Source organism: Pseudorasbora parva, chromosome 3, assembly GCF_024679245.1.
Source record: "Pseudorasbora parva isolate DD20220531a chromosome 3, ASM2467924v1, whole genome shotgun sequence".
Taxonomy (NCBI): Eukaryota; Metazoa; Chordata; class Actinopteri; order Cypriniformes; family Gobionidae; genus Pseudorasbora; species Pseudorasbora parva.
In genome coordinates, this window is record NC_090174.1 from 16,702,545 (window position 1) to 16,727,211 (window position 24,667).

At 39.7% G+C, this 24,667-nt stretch overlaps 1 protein-coding gene across 1 annotated transcript in view; it reads right to left on the minus strand.

Moving 5' to 3' along the window:
- Window positions 1-1,171: 1,171 nt before the first annotated feature.
- sat2b (spermidine/spermine N1-acetyltransferase family member 2b) overlaps window positions 1,172-24,667 on the minus strand; it is a 54,445-nt gene continuing 30,949 nt past the window's right edge. Inside the window, exon 7 of the mRNA XM_067437949.1 lies at window positions 1,172-3,661. The gene's annotated coding sequence lies outside the window, so the exon portion shown is untranslated. The remainder of the gene's footprint in view (window positions 3,662-24,667) is intronic.

A 24,667-nucleotide genomic window follows, 5' to 3' on the forward strand; every position in this document is an offset into this window, starting at 1 on the left:
TCTTTAGATGCGTCTAGATAGACTTCCGTGAATGTGATTGTCTGAATCAGAACGCAAGTTGCTCTCCTTAGAAAGGAACGAGCATCTATTGCCGCGACAGCCCAAGGAAATGATTGCTGACGAGGACTTAAACGCTACTGTATTGCAAGTTGTTACTTTATATTAGGCCCATTGATCGACCATGACAAGACGAGACCGTCAACTAACTGTCGGCGTCAGCATCTGCGCACCATGCTGAAGCGGTAGTATCTGCGAACTCAAACATGAGTAAGTACAACCTTTATATGCTCCGGTAAAGGATGTGATTGGATAGATGAGAAGGTAATTAGTGACATAACGATTGAGTCTTGTTTCCGTCTGTTTCTTCATTCCGAGTTCCCACATGAACAAATTAAGTATTCAGTCTATTTTTATTACGAAATTCAAAAAACGATAAACGCTATTTATTGTGATGGGACTGATCACTGTTTAGGCAAACAGAGTTTAGCTCCAACCTCAATTAAACAGTGTCTTACTAGGCCCTAAGACGACACTGATTAGCAGGTTCAGATGAGTTTATTTGGGGTGACCAAACGGGATAATTCGATTTAGGTCCAGTCCACACTGAGATGCATTTAGCTGTATACGTATACATTTGTTACCGTATCAACGTTTCGTCCACACGGATCTGGCATTTTGGAAGCATGAATCCGATATTTTCTGAAACCTTGTCCCAGAGTGGATAAATCTTAAAATAAAATTTTTTCGTTTTCGTGTGTACAGCCAATCCGTATATTTTCTGAGACGGTCATCAAACTACGTCCAGCACGGTGAAAGAGTTAAGGGAATACAACTACGGGCATTGGGCATGCGCACATCAATATCGCGTCATTTAATTACCGTATTTGCATTATTGTAAGCAGTGTAAGGCCGCCCAAATCGTCCCAATGAAGGCTAACGATCGGCGGGTGAAGGTCGTTGCGCATTCGTCTTTTCAGCGGGGAAAAGGGTATTTTATTCCAATTCCTCGTTATCTGACTCCATTTAATTATAATTTAGAATTTGGGTTAGAATGCCATTTGGTTATTTGGTCATTCATTTTTAATAGTTTAACTACACATTTAATTATTCCGTTTAACCCATTGTTGAAATTATACCCAACCGGAATAATTCCAGAGCAAGTCAGAATCAATCAAAGTGTAACAATTTATTTAACAGTCAGGTAAATGTATAAAGCCAATTACATAGTCAATTCAAAGGTAATCCATATATAACATCAAATACTCTGAAGTAAAGAATGAAATGTATACCTGACTTCTGAAAATTACATAATGCTGGCTATCTTGAGACATCCAACATTACGGGCTGACCGGTTTAAAGTGTCAAGCCCTGAGCTCTTTGCAACATTTCCTTAAATACCCAGAAACAAATGTAGAAACTCTTTCAAATGTAAACACAAGTTCACAATGGGAATTTGCATTGATCAAGACTTGTATTGATGCAAAGGCCAAATGGCTGAAAGCCACACCCACCAAACCAAGACAAGATATCTTTAAACTCTTAAAACATTGATTATCTTTTGGTTAACTTCTGTAGGGATGAGATCTTTGTACCAGTCGCACTGAGACATTTCAAATGATATCAAACACATATAATACTGTATCGTGTGGATTGACATTGTAATATAGAGATTCTGGGGTGTATTTTCAGTGATCTCAGCATGAAAGTGGGAAGGAATTGGGGGAGAGTGGGTCAAAAGGGAAAGATGTAGATTAGCTGATAGTGAGGTGAGACTTGCGTCTCCAGTGCTGTGTGAGGGACAGTTCAGATGTTAATTTCCTTTATTTTCTCAGAGAGTCCTTGTTCTTCATTCAGACATTTCGGCATATACTAGTTTTTTCAGTCTTACAGTTCCACCTCTTGATCCCAATGGGTCAAACTCTGGTGGTCCTATGGGAACACTGTTAGACGTTGGTTAGAAGTTGGTTCAGTCCTTGAGATGAAGAAATTGTCTTAGCAGCTGCAGAGCCCTTCGGAAGGCTCTTTGTTCACCTGCAGGACACCGTCTCGCCAGGTTTGTGTAGCTTGAGTTTCAGCTGGTGGGTGAATGTGTTCAGGTGTTATACCTGTAGTTCAGCACAGCATATTCATAGAGTCAGTCTCGGACCTTGGTGAATGTTCAGTTAACATGTCACTTCTTCATGGGGAAGCTTCTGCTTCTGTAGCACTTTCCCGATAATCTGACTCTCCTTGTGTAATCCTCACACCTCCAATGGTGTGGTTCACTGGGTAGACTTCAATAGGTGGAAGGCTTCTCCGTAGTTGACACCTGAAAAGAGTCTTAATGTCCACTTAACGACTGAACACTGATGAACTTAAAGCCGTAGAGAAATGCATAAGAACATATAATGCAAGAAAACATAAAAGAAAAAACAATGTGGGTTCATGTCAGCAGTGCGATTGGTACACCTTCTCTCAAGTGTTTTTTAAGGTCATAATTGGTGGGGTGGTATTTAATTACCTAATTCTTCACTATCACTGTGATAAAGTGACAGCAGAATTTAAGTATTCTTGGTCTGAATTACCTAAGGAAATGCAGCAAAAAGTCAGTGCAGCTTATATATTTAAATAGATGATATGCATATAATAATAACATCATCAATAATATTCAATATTCAATCACAATTATGAAGATATACATAGATATATAATAACCACTGTGTTTGTTCAGGAATCTTCCAATGCAATTAAGGCAGATCTAAATAAGTTTAGTCATTCAATAATGGAGATTGTGTATTCCTTGTCACAGTGTGTGTGTGTGTGTGTGTGTGTGTGTGTGTGTGTGTGTGTGTGTGTGTGTGTGTGTGTGTGTGTGTGTGTGTGTGTGTGTGTGTGTGTGTGTGTGTGTGTGTGTGTGTGTGTGTGTGTGTGAGTGCAGCAGGCAGGCTACATCAAAATCGATTACAGGATCAAATTTTAATTTTTGTAAATTGATTGAAGTGCTCACACTTCAGCTTTATCTACTTTGATAATATTTCTGTTATTAGTGATGTGTTGACAAATCAGGGGCCCTCTGACTTTCCAACCACATCAATAACAATCAGAAAGTTTAAAAATGTTGAATTTCCATAGCAGGTCTGTCTTTCTGCTTTAGAATTTGCCTCATCAATTTGTGATTAGCCTTGCACATGTGTAATACAGTGTTTTCCCATGAGGATGTTGTGAATAGCGTTTGCTATGTGTGTCTTTGTGATACTGTCATCATGTGACCAACTCTACTATCCTGTGTGTGTGAAGCTATTTGGATCTGTTGTTGTGAAAAGATGGACAATAGATCTTTAGTGAGGTAACACTTTTGGACTCTATGCCATCTTTTATGTGTAGTGTACAACCTGGATAGATTTGATCTGTTTCAGGTGATATGAGGGTGTAGTGAAGGAGGTGTGTGTTCTGTGTGGAGATGGGTGGAGTCTTATCAATAACAATCTGTTTTGCAAAATTTAGTTCCAGTGCTACACTGGGAGGTCATGTATACATTTTGTGAAGTGTGAATGACCCCATTAAGTGTTTTCGCACCCATCTCCATCATTCCAGGTTGTTCTGACAATTCCATTGTTCTGGCTCTTATGGGGGTGTTAGCCCCATCCTGGTGTCCATCCTCCAAGGAATTGCAGTTGTCAACCTGAGACAGAAATAATGCAAAGAGAATCACAGTTAATTCTGACATTATCAACAGCTTCAGTCAGATGTGGACTTATTTGAATGGCACTATTATGCCTGTTGCAATTTTCATCCTGGCTGTCACATGAAACAGAGTTTCATCGGCCAGGTCTGAATTGTTGCTGTTGTTTTAGTAAAGTGTGTGACACCTTAAAACTGTTCTTACAGTCGAGCCTTCACAGTCTGCTGTGAGCATTAGAAACCCCAGTTCTGCTGGAGAATTTTTCTGGATTAATCAGAGCTTTTATCGCTCATACTGTCATGAATTCCGATGGGTTGGTTCCCATGGCTTTATTTCCAGTTGCTCTCTTTACAGTCAGATCTGTGGGCAGAAATTGATTCACCTGTTTTGGTGTTGTCTGCTTTGAATTTTGTTTTACGGTGTCACACACACATATGATTATTTGAGGTCTCTGTGACCTGTAAAAAAAATGTAGGTACTTCTGTGGTGAAGGGTGAATTGGTTTGCTATTATCAGTGCCACACATATAGCTGTGTTTTTGTAAAGGCAAAAGATAACAGCACAACCCCTCCCTTTTGGCACTGGGAATTAAACCAATACAACACAAGATTAAAATCCAATACATTTCTATATGCATTACCTCAATATTTCATCTGACTCCATAAACTAAAAGGTTTCCAAAGATTTTTAATAATTTATACATTTGAGTACGTGTTTGATTAATCTATTTAACTCTTTTCTCTTATTGGACTTGTTTATTCGGTTCTCACCGTCGCTTAGGGTCCTCGCACTGGCCATTTATTATGCGGGCCCACGATCACAAACTCGCCAGTCTTAGTCATGTAGACAGAGGTAATTGACTATACTATTTAGAGGGTTGCCCACATGCTCACTCATTCTAAAAGTATTTTGTTTAGTCCCCATAGACTGTGTACACTTAAATTAAAGCAATGTTATCTCTAGTCAGAGGTCACGACCACTACTATAGCTATAAGTCGACCGATACTTTCTCTAATAGTAGTTTTGGTATGATCGTGCCATGGATTCCCATGTACACTTAGCTAGAGTAACTTTACTTTAAACAGAGGTAAGGCTCACCCTATTTAGGTTGGTCGAGCAACATTGTTGTCCTAAACGGAAACTCCTTTTTTTAGCCTTCACAATCTAAGTACACTTGAACTAATGCTAAGCGTTAGGCGGAGCTCTAAAATCTCAATTGGCGTGCCCCAATGCTCCACTCAAAAGTAGTTTTAGTCCGTTTCTAACCTGACGCAGATTTGCGGTAACGAATGGATACAACGTAATCTACTAAAGTCAATAATTTCAGATTAAATTAGAATGAAATCAAATGTAACAATCCATAAATAATTTGATCTTTCTCCTAATGCCCTGCTTGGCAATTATAATACAATGTATATTATGTTTTGATTTATAATACAATTATATTATATTAAAAACAATATAAATTAAATAATATTATTTCTGGTTCCTGAAGAGTCTGTGGAACAGCTCATTTGTGTTCTTTTCTTCAAAAGGCAATCATTGCTGCACCATCATGCTCACCGTGTGCATAACAATGGTCAGGCTTAAAGCCAATGGGCGACTCTGTTGTTAACACAGAACGAACATGCTGAGTGCATCACCAAATCTCTGTTTGAGTTCTGAAGAAGTTTCAGATTGTATTATTGTGTCAATATATTTGAATATGAAAGACTGTGGTTCAAGGCTGATGCAAGCACATTCATTATTGTGTCTTTTAGGATTACAAATGCCTATTTGCTTGATTTAGTCTATTTAAAGACTAATCTGCATGGCGGCACAATGGTAATTTTAACTGTATTCACAAAATGTGATAGATTTAGTTTGTTACTTATTGGGCTAAACGCTCCCATTGAACAGGGAGAGAAAGTCTGTTCTCCGAGTGGGCGTGGTACGCCCCGTGGACTCGCTGAGCCACTCAGAACATTAACATGCGTTTCTTAACAAAAATACAGTAACAACATCACTATCATTTTGTATATCAGTCTTAGATTTAAATTCTTACCACTTCTTAATCATTTCTAGTCACGAGTAATTTTACTTGCAGCCAATTCTGATCAAACAAAAAGTTTTCCTAACTTTACATGTTACATATGCATCAGCCTGTTTTCCTACTTTGCTTTTCATAAACAAATATAAACTTTGCTATTTATCAAATCACAAATGTATTCCAGTTGTTTACATACTTAGAATTCTCATTCTATTGTTTGCTCGTTCTCATCGTGCGTTGCTAGTTTGTTGCAACAAAGCTAATAAAACAATGGAGAAAGCATTTAGCTGATTTTAAAAACACTAATTTACAACTCTTCATCGAGTCCCAGAAAATAATATGGAAGATATTTTTCCAATTAGGTTTAGTTAATGCGTAGGCCTATGCCGACAAGAAGATATTTTAAAATCCATAACACAAGTTTTAATTCCTCATCAGCGCTGTCGCTATCATGTCCCTGGTATGTGATGTATCTAAATTCTTAAACCCCACCGGAGTACGGTTCCGGTCTAACATTGGGTATTCCGACCCATTCTATTAATGTGTCTATATGGGATGCGTCTGTTTTTCCCTAAACATTTCTAAAAAGGCAAAAAGAATTTGACTTACCAGAACAGCTGAAGAAAGAGAAGTTCAAACCTCTTGTTGATTTTAAAATCGAATACTTCGCTGAAAAGGCGTTGCTTGTAAGAGAGTTGCAACATCACGGAGGCTGGTCACCATTTTGTAAGGCCGCCCAAATCGTCCCAATGAAGGCTAACGATCGCGGGTGAAGGTCGTTGCGCATTCGTCTTTTCAGCGGGGAAAAGGGTATTTTATTCCAATTCCTCGTTATCTGACTCCATTTAATTATAATTTAGAATTTGGGTTAGAATGCCATTTGGTTATTTGGTCATTCATTTTTAATAGTTTAACTACACATTTAATTATTCCGTTTAACCCATTGTTGAAACTATACCCAACCTGAATAATTCCAGAGCAAGTCAGAATCAATCAAAGTGTAACAATTTATTTAACAGTCAGGTAAATGTATAAAGCCAATTACATAGTCAATTCAAAGGTAATCCATATATAACATCAAATACTCTGAAGTAAAGAATGAAATGTATACCTGACTTCTGAAAATTACATAATGCTGGCTATCTTGAGACATCCAACATTACGGGCTGACCGGTTTAAAGTGTCAAGCCCTGAGCTCTTTGCAACATTTCCTTAAATACCCAGAAACAAATGTAGAAACTCTTTCAAATGTAAACACAAGTTCACAATGGGAATTTGCATTGATCAAGACTTGTATTGATGCAAAGGCCAAATGGCTGAAAGCCACACCCACCAAACCAAGACAAGATATCTTTAAACTCTTAAAACATTGATTATCTTTTGGTTAACTTCTGTAGGGATGAGATCTTTGTACCAGTCGCACTGAGACATTTCAAATGATATCAAACACATATAATACTGTATCGTGTGGATTGACATTGTAATATAGAGATTCTGGGGTGTATTTTCAGTGATCTCAGCATGAAAGTGGGAAGGAATTGGGGGAGAGTGGGTCAAAAGGGAAAGATGTAGATTAGCTGATAGTGAGGTGAGACTTGCGTCTCCAGTGCTGTGTGAGAGACAGTTCAGATGTTAATTTCCTTTATTTTCTCAGAGAGTCCTTGTTCTTCATTCAGACATTTCGGCATATACTAGTTTTTTCAGTCTTACAGCAGGGTTCTAAATTAACACCAGCCAACCCGCCAAATTCGGGCTCGGTCTTCCTCTTAGTCTGCACTTTCACAACTTAATGCCGCTTTGACTGCCGGGTTGAAGTCCTCTGCGTAGCTCACAAACTTGCGGGCTCAGCTGAAGTGCGCATCGAGGGCGCATAGCAGCTGCAAAGGGGCCGCTTATGAGCACTCTTCTTTAAGCTTAAAGGGGTGATGAATTGAGAAAACTTTCCCTTGAGCTTTTGATATAAAAGGCCATGGTAATATAAGAATATCCATAATATAAGTTTCAGAGCTGAAAACTTCCTTGTTAGTCAAAGAAAAGCTTTTATAGAAACCAGGCCCAGCAAATGGTCTTGTGCTTCATACTTACGTCATTGCGTGACGAAACACTGCCTCTACAGCACGTCTAATCCAGTAGCCTCGCCCACCGACTCATGGAGAGCTCGTGCTAGCTAGTCAACAACAATAAACATGCCAAGGAAGATAGAAAATATTGCACTATTCCTGGTTGTGGAAGAACACAGTCACTGCATAAGCTTCCTTCGGATCCTAAAATATTACGATGTGTGGTTGAAATGTATTTTTAATGAAGATCCAGCTGCGGTGGGGGGAGACATGTTCACTTAATTTCAAACAAATCTCTGGTCGATGCTGGATTTGGATCCGACGGGGTACGGTTTGTAAAACCAAGGGAACAGTTTAAGAATTTGTGATCACGGATTATAAACTCAGGGAACAGATTGCAAAACCTTTGGCACGGATTGTTTTTTTTTCTCCTATAGTTGGTAGGGGGGTCAACAAAAATCGATTCGGCGATGCGGGGCATGAACGATTCAGCATCGATGCGGCAAAGTGCCATAATCGATTATGTCACTGGCGGACGATAAAGTTGTGAAGTTTCAAATACTTCCGGTTCCGGGAGAATAACAACAACAACAAGGAAGATGGCTGAGGCGGAGGGAGATGACCGCGATAGACGGGTTATTAAAAACGCGCTAACGACCCAAGGTGTGTAGGATTGTACGTATATATTTTTTGCACAATAATAAATTAATCTATAATGATGAAATACGGCGCAATTCACCTTTATTCCACAAGGTGGCAATGTCTGATACCCAATGATGAAGTGACGTTTCACTCATAGTTACCTCTGACAGAAAACGAAACAATAATTATAATCTGCAAAACTTGAAATGGCTTAGTGATTTACTTCAGAGAGCAAGTACTAAACACAATCATATGTTAGTGTCACTGTCTCTTGATGATGGATGTGGTCAAGAAGCTGTCAGTGATCAAAATATTGATTTTGAAGAAGAATATGAGGCAGATGCTGAATATACTGGTAAACGAGCTCTGACGAGGTCATATGATGATGGTATTAAACATCTGCTCAAACTGAATCCTTCCAAGCTCCAAAAGGTAACAAAATAGGTTTTATTTTATTCTTACTCTAAAATCAGGAGTTTTATATATTATCACGACAGGTAGAGGTCTATCCATGTTAAAAATATAGATCTGAAACAGTCATGCATTTAAGGGTTAATTGCATTTTATTTAATTTAATTTAATTACATTTTATTTTATTTAATAACTTTTATTTCAAAGATACAGGAGACACATAGCAGCCAATACAATCTGTTGTTTAATATCTGCTTGTATTGCCTCATGACTGATGAAAAGTTTGCTTTGTGTGCAGTAGAATTTTGATGCATCACAATGCATCGTAGAATCGAATTGAATCGAATCGTTACCTGGTGAATCGTAATCGAATCGAATCGTGAAGGCAGTGCCAATGCACACCCCTAATAGGTGGCATGCAGGGCTCTGTAGAAATCACATGAGGTTATTGATGTTTGGAGAAATTTTCATGGTAATACTAACACGAACATGCTTCCATCCTTCTCTCCGCTCTCCGAGGCAGATATTTCTAAACTCATCCTTTCCAATCACCCTACTACCTGTCCACTTGATCCTATACCCACTCACCTCCTTCAGGCCATTTCTTCTTCAATCAGTCCTGCACTCACTCACATTGTCAACACTTCTCTTCACACGGGAACCTTTCCCACAGCATTTAAGCAGGCTCGGGTAACCCCACTGCTTAAGAAACCCTCTCTGAATCCAGCACTTTTAGAAAACTACTGACCGGTATCCCTTCTGCCTTTCATTGCAAAGAACCTTGAGCGAGTTGTGTTCAATCAACTCTCTATGTTTCTTGAACGGGACAACCTCCTAGACAACAACCAATCCGGCTTCAAAAGCGGCCATTCGACTGAGACTGCCTTGCTCTCAGTAACTAAGGCACTGAGACTAGCAAAAGCAGCTTCCAAATCCTCAGTGCTCATTCTGCTGGATCTGTCTGCTGCTTTTGACACAGTTAACCACCAGATCCTCCTGTCAACACTTAAGAAGACGGGGATCTCAGGAACTGCTCTCCAGTGTTTCAGGTCTTACCTCGCTGGTAGGTCCTACAGGGTGTCATGGAGAGGTGTAGTGTCTAAGTCACATCATCTAGCTACTGGGGTTCCCCAGGGCTCAGTCCTTGGACCACTTCTCTTCTCCATCTACATGTCATCATTAGGTTCTGTCATTTAGAAACACTGCTTCTCCTATCACTGCTATGCTGATGACACTCAACTCTACTTCTCATTTCAACCAGATGATCCTACAGTCAGTGTTCGTATCGCTGCCTGTCTGACAGACATTTCTGACTGGATGAAAGAGCATCATCTTAAACTCAATCTTGCAAAGACAGAATTACTTGTTTTCTCAACCAACCCAGCACTTCATCAAAATTTCTCCATTCAGCTTGGTTCATCGACCATATCTCCATCAAGGACAGCCAGGAACCTTGGAGTTGTGATTGATGACCAGTTAAACTTCACTGACCACATTACTGCTACAGCCCGGTCCTGCAGATTTGCTTTATACAACATTAGAAAGATTAGACCCTTCCTATCAGAACAGGCTGCACAACTCCTGGTTCAAGCTCTTGTTCTCTCCAGACTGGACTATTGTAATGCTCTTCTGGCTGGGCTTCCAGCATGCACTATCAAACCCTTGCAGCTGATCCAGAATGCAGCGGCGAGAGTGGTCTTTAATGAGCCGAAGAGAGCGCATGTTACGCCTCTCTTCATCAAACTGCACTGGTTGCCAATGGCTGCTCGCATCAAATTCTAGGCACTAGTTCTCGCCTACAAAACAACCACTGGCTCTGCACCAATATACCTAAACTCACTTGTTCAGACTTACACTCCCTCCAGAAGCTTGCGTTCTGCAAGTGAGCGGCGCCTCGTGGTTCCATCCCAAAGAGGCATGAAATCGCTCTCACATACATTTTCCTGGACCGTTCCCACCTGGTGGAATGACCTGCCTATCTCAATTCGTGCTGCCGAGTCTGTAGCCATTTTTAAAAAACATCTTAAGACACATCTTTTCCAATTGCACTTTTCCAATTGCACTTGACCAATACAGAATAGCACTTACTGATCACCACAGCAACGACCAAAAAGCGCACACTCCTGGATCATATCTACGTCTCTCATCCGGATTTGTGCCTTCAGGTGGGTATGTTACATAGTTATCATAGCTACCAAAATCCAGTGTTCTGTATTTTGCGTACTTGAGTTTTTGTTGTCGATGGCTATTGCTGCGCGTTTAGCTAGAATGCCATACAAAACCAACCCATTGGGCCACTGAATCTGCATTAACAACAACAGTTGAGCCAACAGCCTTAGTCCTAATGGGTTGTTATCATAGCTATCAAAATCCAGTGTTCTGTATTTTGCATACGTGAGTTTTTGTTGTAGCTGGCTATAAAAAAAATAAATAAATAAATAAAATTGTGTACTCTGCTAATTAATTGAGATTTCTTACAGCTCTTACAGGTTGTTGGCCTTGTTTGTTTCGTTGCTTCTATTGCTCTCCCCTTTTTTGTAAGTCGCTTTGGATAAAAGCGTCTGCTAAATGATTAAATGTAAATGTAAATGTAATCTGAGGCAATATACATGGTCTCATGCTTATGAAAACTCAATTTCTCTAGCATGGTTGGATAGATTCTATGTTGTTAAACACCGGTTAATTTTTTTCAGAAGTTGTTCAATTGTTCCAGTGAGCCTTTCTGATCATAGCTTGATACAGTGTGTTGTATCTATGAGCTCTATTAAAGGGGTACTTCAGCGCTGGGAAGATGAACCTGTATTTAAGCGGGATTATCAATGTAGTAGAAATGTGAAATTATTTTTGAATTTGGTGCCTTCTAGACTGAGAATAGACAGAAAATGAATTTTTGTCTCATGGGGATGAAAGACTACAATTCCCAGAATGCTTCGCTGCCCCGTGAGGCCATTCCCAAAGCCACCTACTGGATTACTGTGACTGAGTTGAAGAAGACACTACACTTAAAAACTGAACATGTCCATTCTATATAATGAGTGAGTCACCGCGCGAGTATCACAGCACTTCCCAAAGCCACCTACTGGATTACTGTGACTGAACTGAAGAAGACACTACAATTAAAAACTGAACATGTCCATTCAACATAATGAGTGAGTCACCACGCGCGTATCACAGCACTGAGCACTTACTGCAAGAGTGAGATAAATGAGCTGCACTACACTCGTGGCATGCATTCACAATGCAAGTTCAGTCTGGCACGTTTCAGTTCATGCCTTAGCAAACTTTACTTTCATAGAAATGAATTTGAGAAGTTAAAAGACTTATATTGCTCACCATAGCTCTGTTTTAATGAGTGCCTGTAGCTGCTAGCTGAGCTCTCCCTGCCAGCTGAGTGTAATCTCCCATCCCCCATCCGCGGGTTCAAAACATGCGGAAATGGCTCCCTCTGCTGGCTGTAATCTTTAGAAAAAAGAATTTTTCTAGAAATAAAATGCAGAAATCTCTGGTCTCAGGGGGATGATTGCATCATAGGAGGAATTTTTCTAGAAATAAAATGCAGAAATCTCTGGTCTCAGGGGGATATGAGGGGGGAAAGCACAATCATTTGAATATACTCCAGGGTTTCTACTGATACAAAGCCATATGCTAATCGCTGAAGTAACCCTTTAAGCCGAAAAGTGATGTCTTTTAAAGAATTTTGGAAAAAAAAATTATCTATGAAATCTTCCTTTAAAGGTGGGGTAAGTGCTATCTGGTAACCGTTGATGATATTTCAAATCACCAAAACAAACACACCCCTACCCCCAAAAGGGTCTGGCCCTATCATGATAGCTCCGCCCCACATATATGTAAGCCAGGCAACGACTATGGCAGAATCTGTGTGTTACAGATCGAATATTCAATGAAAAAGTCACCCCATCCATCACAAAAACACATAGTTCTCATGAACAACTCGATAGAACATGAGCCGAAAGTCCAGCTAACTGTATATTACAATTATGACCGGATAAGGGTTATATAGATCATGAAAAGAGGAAACAAACATATATTAGGAGTATAGTATTTTAGGAGTATAAGCTGACGCTTAAAACAGTGAGGAGATAAAGATGCTCTATATGGTGTGGAAATAAACAGGTCTTTATCGTCGCTGAAGTGAGTCACAATAAGATCGCAAATGAACAATCAAGCGAACATGACACACAAGCTTATTCAAGGAAAAGCCAGCATATAACGATTTTAGTTCTTGGGCTAATGTCCGTCCTGTGTGACTCGTGTGTTTTGAATAATGATGTGCACTGAGCCTCTGTTCTCACCATCAATAGTAGACACGCCCCTTACCTGCTGATTGGCTACAAGTTTGTTATTGGACTCAGCCCGAGTCTATTTTCTAAAATGGTTTTGAAATAACACTTACCCCACCTTTAAGTCTTACAGCAATTAAGAGATTGCAAAAATGCTGGTAAAACAGCTGTGCCAAAAATATAATTGCAACGTCACGAGGGACAAAACCTGTTCAATGAAAATGATAGAGACTAGTTGAACTTCAGGGAATTGCTGACAGTATAGGAAATTTGACTCATTTTGAATTTTTTTATAAAAAGAAAAACGTATTAGCTGAAATGTTGAAATGTCCTAACAGTCCTGTCAGGTCTCTTAAAGGCTGGAATACACTACCCGATTTTTGCCCCGATTTCCCCCCGATTTAGAATCTGAACAAGTTGACGCTAGTTGACAAAAGTCAGAGCCAGTCTGCAGATTTGAGCCGACAGATTCCATGAAAAATCGCGTAGTATATCATGGCCACAGACTCCGATTTTTAAGCTTCAGATTTTGATTCCATCCAGTCGGAGGATATCAAACATGTTTGATATTTTGAGCCGATTTTAGAACACATGACGCATCGCTACTGAAACTGGAAATCACTGACTACAAGCCAACGAAAATCAACAAACAAGAAATGGAGCAGGATCACAAAGTGATACTCCGCCACAGAAGAAAAACTTAACGTTATTCAGCTGTGGCAGGAACGAGAGTGTCTCTATAATGTGGATGACAACTGTTACCGGTAGTAGACAAAGAAAAAAGATGATTTTATGTCATTTTGACACATATTAATAAATGACATGTTCATGTTTGAAAGTCTGTAGATTAAAATAAATGCAGATATAGGCCTAATTGCAATAATAAAAAAACAACATAATATCGATTTTGCCTGCAAGCGTGGCGTTTCTGTTGCGTGTCAGCCGCGGGGCTGCCTGCCGTTTTCTCTGGGTGCGTCTTAATCTGCTCCCTAGTTCAGTTGTCAGGGCACTGATCAGGGAGTCAGCCCATTGACTTATGTCCTGATCAGTGCCCTAACTAGTGAACTAAGGAGCTGATTGAGACGCAGGGTCTGTCTTTGCACACCAGAAGCGTGTCTGACGCGCCGCCCGCTGCTGTACATTTACAGGGAAGCCATATACTTCATGTTAAATAATATATTGTCTATTACAGCAAAGACAAATAATAATACTAATAATATTACGCAAACCAAATTCTGAGGTAAACATTTGTCTTAATTTATTCATTGTCGCTTAACATTAGCCTACGGGTTTTACATTAACGCTTTCCCGGGATAACGTTAACGTTACATGTTTAAACGTGATCAAAGCGCGTCAATAGCTGTGAATTATTAATTGTAGGCCTATTAAAATAAATGTTAACAGATTATTTAATAACATAAACAAGGTCGCGTTACGCATCTTGTCTGTGTGAGACTCGTGTAGGAATCAAAAACAGCAAAACTATTGTATAAGTAACTTCAATATTGTCAACGAAAGTAGTTCCAAACAAAGCCACACCAGAGCATGTGTGCTTATTCGAACAACAGTGTTTCTTTTCTCTCACAAGTCAAGAACAAATAAAATGATTTAGGAATTTTGAATAAATTCAAGTTGACAATTCTGAATTAATGTTTTGGTGGTATGGCTCTGTTCAGGGAGTCCTCTGACCTTTCATGAACACCATGAAATAGCAGAGAGTCAGAGGACAGCAGCAGCATTAGGGAACGCTCGCACAGTTTAGGGCTGTGAGAGCTGAACTATTCCCCCCAAACAAACCATACCTGGCAACCCTCTTAAGATAAAACAAGAGGGTGGATTAGGCAATTAAATATTTAAATTAATATGGTTCTAACAGATGAGTCTCCTGCATTCATGAGCACCATGAATTTAGCAGAGTCAGGGTACAGCAACAGCATAAGGGGATGCTCACATGATTTGACTAAAGAGCTGAACCATTCCCCCCAAACAAACAGCAACCTCCTGTGAAAATGAAAGAGAATGAAATTTAAGCAGCTGTTAGTACATCCATAGGCAAGTGTCACTAAAGCAGAAGCACAAGTAAGGTTAGCAGATGAGGCATACTATAGTTATAGTAGCCTACTATAGCTCTAAAGACTAGTTCAGACTGCACGATTTTCAAACTCGTCGGGTCACTGCTCTATTCACACTGCATGACCACCTGGGGTATCATTCAGTCACTGCTGTGTTCACACTGCACGATGGTTTGACGACAGAGGAGTTCACACTGCATGAAGAGGAAGAATTGCCGACAACTCTCTCTCCCTGCGTCCCAATTCGCATACTATCCATCCTAAATAGTATTCGAAAATAGAATTAGTATGTCCCAAATCGTAGTATGTAGAAAAGAGTATTCCAAAGATTCCCGGATGGTTTACTATTTCCGGTCCGAATTCACAGTATGGATCGATGGGCACTCTTACGGCTGATATTGCCCACAACCCATTGCGAGTTGGACGAGGATTCGATTAGAACTACAAACGCGGATAAAAAGCGTTAAAAAAACTACAAACATGACGGATGTGCGAGTTCGACGGTTAAGTAGAGAAGTTTAGATAAAGGGGTTTGAGTTACCAACTATCAATATTTAACCTGACAAAAATATATTTATTCAGTGTTGTCCACATTATATTTCACCTGCACAGCATTGAGAACTTTTGAAATGACACGTTTGGTCATTAACTTTTAAATGCATCATTATATTTAAACTGTAAATACATGAGGAGAGTCTCTGCATTAAAGACCCACAAAGCAGATCAACGAGCGGCTACATTTCTCTCCGATACGGTAGGAGATTAAACTGAATGTGAAGGATTTGAACTGTGACGAATCTGACGATGATTGACAGGGCAGATAAACGGTGATGGGATGCACGTAACTAAGCGACAGAGTCCGTTAAAGATGGCGAAATAGTAGTATGTCCCGAAGCTTGCATACTTTTCTGCTACACACTCAAAAGTATATACTTTTTCTACACAAAAAGAGTACATACTTTTAGGACGTAGTATAAGTAGGCGAATTGGGACGCAGCATCTCTCTCCCGTGCGCAAACTACGTTTCCCAAACACACGTGACAAGTAAACAACGCGAGATCACACGTGCGTCAGACCAGAGTTCTCGCGCGTGACTTGGAATTGTTATTAAAAATGATAAACTGCACAAAGTTTGCTTCAAATTGTATGTGCGCTGATTTGTGGAGAAAAAGAAAAAAGATTATGGCGGAAGAAATTGTTGGAGAGACAGAGGGAGCCAGGATTTTGTTCTGCAAAAACAGTTTGAGGTAAATAAATAATTTTGTAATGTGCTGCTGCTGTGGCTGGATGTGCAAATGTTTGCCCTTTGTTTCTGTTTGATAGAATTGTAAATATATCTATTAAAATACTGAAATTATGCTCTATAACTCCTCCCTGAACCTCCTGCTGCCCTGTATCTCACTCTCTCATTGGCTGTCGGTGTAATTTTCAGTCAGAACGCAGTTCACATAGCAGGAGTTTGAATCGCCGACAGGTCCAGATATTTAGCATGCCAAATATCTCACCGGCGTCGGCGACTCGTCGGCGATTCTCTCTGATCGCGTCTTTGATTATTCACACTGCGTGATTGTCACTCGCGTGCACGAGCACCGATTTGCCTGTGATCTCGGGCATTTGTCTGCGATTTCACAAAACCTGTCGGCGACTCAAAATCGGGGGGAAAAAAATCGGGCAGTGTGAACTAGGCTTAAGACAAGCATTCCCAGACTCAAATATGTTTGAGAGCAAATGCACGTTTCAAGTTAGCACCTATAGTTTTAAAACGGGTGCCTTACCTATAGCTTATGAACAGATAATAAGCCTGTAATTTAACTGAAATGACTAGACACTGAAGCGACGTGGATGCGATGTCATTACGTTGCCATGCATGATGCTTAGAAAATGTTTAAAGACTTAGTGAAGACAATTAGATATGAATGGAGAGCGAGTTGCCAGCTGTAACTCGTGATTGATGTCCTTCATGTGACGAGTGCAGATCTCATCTGAAATTGTTTTTGAGTCAGTCACATACCTTACTAGGCTAACTTAAGCGAGTCCATGACAATACGCAGTGATGTTAACTCCAAATCGGGCAGCTTGTGATCGATGGGTGTGCTTACATGCACGTTCTTAGCCGACGTTGAACATGGTCATCTAAACGTGCTACCGGTTTCCTTTTATCGGAGTAAGGTCATAGACGGCGTAAGCATTACCCGGTCGGGACAGGTAGTTCTCTTTACCCCGATTTCGAAGCGGCATGTAACGCATTACCCATTCTGCCCGCTAATTGAAGTGCGCATGTGAGATACGTGACAAACGCATACTTAGAGCAGATTTAAATGCACCCAGACGGAGCGAGCTAGCTTTTACATGAAATAAGGACATATCACAAACGCAGACTTTAAGACCCAGAAAATGATATGATGTTCTCACCTCAAGCAGCAGAAGAGGTTCAGTCAAAACGCTGCATAACTGCATGCAGCACGAAGAATTAAAGGCTACCCCGTTTATTAATAGTCATGTAGACACGGTTTACTACATTGTCAGTTTGCTGTTGTATGTAAACGGGGAAACTTATTTCAATAAGCTATATTTGTGAGATATTAGCTTGCATGAACGCACTCAGTTCACGAATGCACATTCGAGGAAATAAATGAGGTGAATCGTGTGGGGTGAATTCTGCTCACTAAAATCCCACTTGCGCAATTCCTTGCGAGATGATTCGGTTTTGCATGCAATTTCAGTTCCTAGTTATAGTAGCCTAATAGCATTTGATTAGAATTGTGCAGCAATATACCAAGTTGTATGTAACTTTAGAGACGGTCCATAGATCAACGGATATTGACTGACCATGTCAAACCAGCTTTACTTCAGTTAATTTCACCTGTAGTAAGTAAGTCTGGCCAGTAAGAATGTACTACAACTTTGGAACGTAAAAAGCCTTTTGGTGAGTTACTATGAATTTGCAGACGGTCCCTAAAGCAGCCTCAGAGGATACTTTCAGTGTTCCCAACTTAGCAATTTTATTGCTAGATTTAGCAACGTTTCCGACTACACTAGCATTTTTTTTTTCAAAAGGACCTAGCAACAAATTAGCAATTTTTAACATTTATTTGCAACTTTTTGCAACTTTTGTAAAGTGACTAATCAAAACAGCACACGTACAGCTAGTTAAATAGACTGAGCGGTTGATTCATAATTCCTTAAGATCGCTGTGGAAATAGCTGTAAAACTGGATTTGTTGAGTGCACCAGCAGTAGCACGCACGGATTTCACATTTTTAGCAAAATTATGAAATGCATAAACGTCAGAGTACAATTGTTTGGTTAGCAAGTTACACTTTTTTTTTTTAGGACAAATTTATAATTTCCTACACGAGTTTTACACCAAATCTAAATTAGCATTTCAAATAATATCTATGTAGTTTTGCGTTGCGATTACGTGATGACGTCATGCGCGATTACGTCACAATGTCATTTGCAACTTTTAGCAACAAAAAGATCTGCCTCTGAAAATTAGTTGGTGACACTGGACACTTTACCTTGTTAATTTAGGTACTGCTCCTTTAAGGCGGAACTTACTCTCCTCTCACTCGCTGATGGGAGGGTAGTCCGTAGTAGATGAAGCGCGAGCTGTGAACGTTGCATGGATGCGTTCTAATTTCTGTTACTCTTTGCCGTTGTTTTTCTGTTAAGTAACGCAGCTGTCAGTGGAGTGTTTAACTGCCCCATGTGTGCGAGGGATTTACGGTGATAATAAACCCCCTTAATATATGAATTTACTTCACTGGCTAGAAACCATTCAAGCCAGCTATCCGGCCTCTCTGTGTGAAGCGTGTAATACGAAATACAATATTAGTCACAAAATAAAGAAAACATTGTCATTTTTAATAAAATTCACTTTGGCATGAATGTGCGCAATTCATTGTGAACTGCTCTGACTGAAGCATTGATGTGTGAGCCCGTAGACACTCTGGTTACAACTAGTGGCTGATCGTTTGCATAATATGCGCTTTGTATTGGCATCTTTTAGTGATTTAGCTTTACCAGCAAGTAACATTATATTAATAGTTCATCACCACACAGCACCTGTGCGGGATCCATGATGAACGCAATCGTCACGTCTGAAAAGTATCTGTCTGTATCATTTTCTATTCTGTTGTAGTTTCCCCTGTTGCAAGTCTGCGGTGTGCAATTTTTTACACTGTCCGAGGGCGACTGTCGTCATTTTTTATTTATGTATGTTCTAAAACACCCAGCTGTTAACGCAACGTTAGAGAACAATGATTAGGCTTTAGAAGACGGAAACGCAATTGTGAATTGTAGCAAACGCAATTACATTGAGGAAAAGCAGAATTGGTTTTACCGTGATGGAAGCGGCTGAAATGCTTAGAACTCTGTAAGGAAAAAATGTTAGCATTGTAGAATTGCTTTGAGCTGTTTGAGCGATACAGCGAGGGCGGGCGAGGCGACCAGCCGGAAAAGCCATCCATGCTAAAATGAAAAAAATGGTCTGACCATTCGTATTAAAGCAAAAATGTTGCGTTTAATAGTAGGCTATTCTGGCTACGTTTTATCACTGCGGTTCCTATGACATGTAAATGCCCTAATATGATTATGCTGAAAATGCAGCTCACCTTGTGTTCGTGATGGAGAACATTTGTTTGCAAAATCATGATAACGCTCACATAACGCGAATTAGTCAACACAGGACTCTTAAAGAGCAGACAAAGAAATAGCTACGTAGCTACGTTTGATATGCGAATAAGAAGGAAAATCGAATGATTTCCTTTTAGAGTAGCACCTTCATGATGAATAGATACGGCGACCGCACAAATATGTGATTATAGCATGGAAAACACATGATACTTATCCTGAAAGGAAAGCAACGTGCAGGAGAAGCAGCAGCAAAGAGCTAGCAACAGCAGTTGGGAGCGAACTGAATATGTTTGAAGATGCGCGCTGTTTATATCAAGCCATTAGCAGCGAGGGGAGTGTGAACAGCTGATGCGAATCAGCTGATGCATCTCAGCCGAGCAGAAACAGCTGATGAGACCAAATAGTGTTAGCAGCGTCTGGGTTGCCACCCGTCCCGTGAAATACGGAATCGTCCCGTATTTTCAGAAAAAATGACGCGTCCCGTATCAAAGCAATACGGGACGCGATTTGTCCCGTATTTTACATAGGTCCACCCGCATTGTGTGAAGACAGACATTAGAAGCCCCTAATTGGGTCGCTGCCGTCGTTGGTTTGTTTGATTGGTTTGTTTCAAGTTCATGGGCCGTGAATCACGGCCAATCAGAGTCAGAAGAGGAGGGGACCCCGCCTCGCCGGTTCTTTTCTATATGGGCAGAATCCATTTGAAACGATGGCGGAGGCAGGTCCAAATACCCCCCGCGTCCAGCTGTAAAAGTTTCAGAGCATAAACGCAAGCGGATTCAGAGGTAGGCCTACAGATGAGAGTCGGAAGAATTAAATACTTGGCTGGAAAGTGTCAGCGGCAATAAATAGGCTACCAAGCCAATTGCACAATTTGTCGGCGAGTGTTTTCAGTGGCGCAAGCTGGCCTGTCAAATGCAAGAGCTCACCGAAATCAAAGCACTGTCGCACAGTTCTTCATACCTCAAGCATCTCCTGAGGCAGACAGTGTAATGTTTTTTTTATCACCTCAATTTTTTGATTGATAACGTTAGATTTCATATGCTGCCTATTAAGAAATAATGTTAATAATGTAGGCTACATGAATGATGTTATGGTATGATTTGTTTATTAAGGTTAAGTTGTACAGTCAGACACAAGCATTATTTAATAAGAGATTATATATATATATATATATATATATATATATATATATATATATATATAAGGGATGTCAACGATTCATCGATGATCGATTAATTGTCGATAAGCCATTTGATCGATAAGACTTATCGATCATCGATTAAGCAGGGTCATGCGCGTGCGTGCGGCTCAACCGCGAAACGGGAGGAAAAATGATGCGAGCCTGCCCGAGTTCTGTTTGGGACCATTTTACATCAGTGCTTCGGCTTTAGCGCATACAGAGCAATGCATAATAACAATGATTGGGACAGTCATATTATATAACAGAAATGAGAACACTATTTTAATAAATGGTTGTAAAGTCATTGGGTTTAGGTGCCGTGTTCAGAGCGTTGTTCCAGGAAGCGCGTCTCCCATTCTGAATATGAATATCAGCAACTCAATTCAAGTTCACTTGTGCATTCGCATCATTTTGTGAAGATATATAATTTGTAATATTTTGTTAACTTTATATAAATCTGATTAATCTCATATAGGAAGCTTTTTGTTGAGTTAAATAACGTGCTAGCAAAGCAGTGTAACTTACCAGTGTTGATTCAGCGCATCCGCTTCAGCTCGCGCAGTGCAAACAGCAACGCGCGACTAATAATAACTATGATTGGGACTGTCACATTACATAACATTAATGAAAACAATATTTTAATAAATCGTTTCGAATTAATTGGGTTTAGGTGACGTTTCAGCACGTTGTTCTTGGCAGTGCGTCCACACATTCTGAATAACAGATCTGAGGCGGCGTTCGAGTTGTAGACTATTACATGTTATATTTGGTTATTAAATAAGTAATTTAATTAAATTATAAATAACATCGACTAATTTTACAATCCCATAGCCCTTTGTTTAAATAAAAAAAATCCTTCTCATTCATTTGGTGAAGAACATGGCGTTTTGAGCAGCATTGCACATAGTCCTACTGTCATGCTGTCAGCTATAAGCCACTGCTGTAGACGCATATTTCAGTATTATGGTTAACGATTAATCGATTAATTGATCATTAATTTAAGCGACGAATGGAATTTGTGAAAATTGACATCCCTAATATATATATATATATATATATATATATATATATATATATATATATATATATATATATATATATATATATATATATATATATATATATATAATAAAGCAAAAATAATAAAGCATTTTTTTTAAGTTACAACCAGTGCCGCCGCTCCCACCACGCGTAAGTTAGTCGAGTAAAACACATGCTACCCATAGCAACGTGTTATGACAACGACATTTCAGACTGACAGATACAAGATAAACGGCTTTTCCATCATTTGTTACTGTTTTGTACACGTTGTTATATTAATTATAATTCAAATTCAGTTTTATTGGCCACAATATAGTAATGATGAATGTTGAGAGGGGCACTTTTGATTAATTTTCAAAAAGGGCACGGGCTCGAACCCCCAAAGCCCTCTCCCTCTGCAGTGCACTTGCCTGGTGTGTGTAACGTGTCCATGGTGCTGACTCCTTTCACAAAATGCGGCGAAATCTCCGACAGGGCTTTAATAGTCTAGCGTTACAGTGAATGAGAGTATGAGCCGAAACGAACGCACAGGCCATAGTGTGACATCCGTTAACCATAGTGTAAACATAGATGACGTCACAGGTTTTTCTATAAAAGAAAGAACGTAGCCTTCGTTTGTATGTAGGCCTAGGCAATTTATATATTTATAATACTAACTAAAATATAATTCATATTATTTTATTACTTTTTTAGTTGTTTGAAGAGTAAAAAAGAAATTGGTCGGTCTTAATGCAAATTTACAACCGGCAAGTCGGTCGGACTAAAAGGAAAAAAAAAAAAAAATAAATTGAGCCGGCCCTAAATTGACAGGGTTGGTCGGGTTACGGCAAACAAGAATATTTTTAAGGATGGCCTTAGGTTGGGCGATGTTTTGCAACAGTTATTTATCCTGACCAGACTTATTGTGTACCTAGTAGGCGAATTTGTGAAAGCATTTCTTTTATTAGGGATATTTTAGACATTGATAAAAGTCTCAATTTAGATTTTGGTATAGTGTCAATAGACCAAGACAAGGCATTCGATCGGGTTAAGCATAAATATTTATGGAATGTCTTAGCAACTTTTGGTTTTAGTCAATTTTATTTCTATGATAAAGGTTTTTTACTGTGAAGTTGAACGTATCTTGAAAGTTAAAGGCCATATTTCAATTTAATTTTTAACTTAATTTATACAGAATATTGTATGAAAATTTTAATTTAAAAAGACATACATAAGAATACATGTTTTACAACACCCACGGGCAGAAATTAAGAAAAAAAAGTGCCTGTTCTAAGCTACGCTCCAAAAACCCGCCTTTTCCCAGAGAGCGTGTCATATGACGCAATGACAGGCAAACATAGGCGCTGCAGCCCTGGCTCTCAGTGTGGGTTTACGTAGTCTTGAGAGGTGGAAACAGAAAATAGAGATTGTCGTTATCGTAATTATAGTTATACAGTCCCTGACAAAAGTCTTGTCGCTTATCTATTTTCTAGAAATACCTGATATTAACCTGACTTTTAATTATTCATTGGTGTTAGAAATAGCTCATATGAAAAGCTAAAACCCTCCCAAATTATGTTTAATGCACTGAAATAAATAATTTTCACAGAAAAAATATTTATCATTTAATCAAGACAGAAAGGTCAAATTTTGGCAAAACAAAAGTTTTGTCGCCTATACAGAAATGTAACAAATTTACTGCAAATACAAAAATATGTCAGCAAATTAAGTGGTGCTGTGAGATTCAAATTTAATATCTTGTATGACTTCCATGGGCTTGAAGGACTGCATCCATGCGGTTTGGCAAGGATTCATACAATTTATTGATGAAGTCATCAGGAATAGCTAAGAAAGCAGTCTTGCATGCCTCCCAGAGTTCATCAATATTCTTTGGTTTCGTCTTCCATGCGTCCTCTTTCATCGTACCCCACATATGCTCAATGATGTTCATGTCTGGTGACTGGGCTGGCCAATCCTGGAGCATCTTGATCTTCTTCGCCTTGAGGAACTTTGATGTGGAGATGGAAGTATGCGATGGAGCACCGTCCTGCTGCAGCATTTAGCCTCTTTTATGGTTGGGAATATAAGAGGTAGCTAAGATTTCTTGGTATTTTAGACTATTGATGTTGCCTTCCACCCTGCAGATCTCTCGCATACCCCCATACTGGATGTAACCCCAGACCATGATTTTTCCGCCACCAAACTTCACTGTTTTCTGGGTGAATCTCGGATCCATTCGGGCACCAGTTGGTCTCCTGCAATATTTGCGGTGACTGTGGTGTAATTCATCTGAAAGAAGATTCATCTGAAAAATCCACCTTCTGCCACTTTTCCTGCGTCCATCCTTTTAGCAGGCTCTGGGCCTTGGCAAATGCCACACGTTTTTTTAATTGTCTTTTGTTTAGTGCTGGCTTCTGGGCACTGATTCGACCATGGAGGCCATTTCGAGACAGAATCCGACAAACTGTTCTGGTTGACACAGGGACTTCAGATGACCAGGTCTCGTGGAGCTCTGCTGCAGTGGAAAATGGGCTGGCCTTGGATATTCGAGCCAACAAACGGTCCTCTCGAGCAGTTGTCTTGCGGGGTCTGCCTGACCTGGGCTTGTCAAAAACGTCTCCAGTCTCTTCAAATCTTTTTTTTATCCTCTG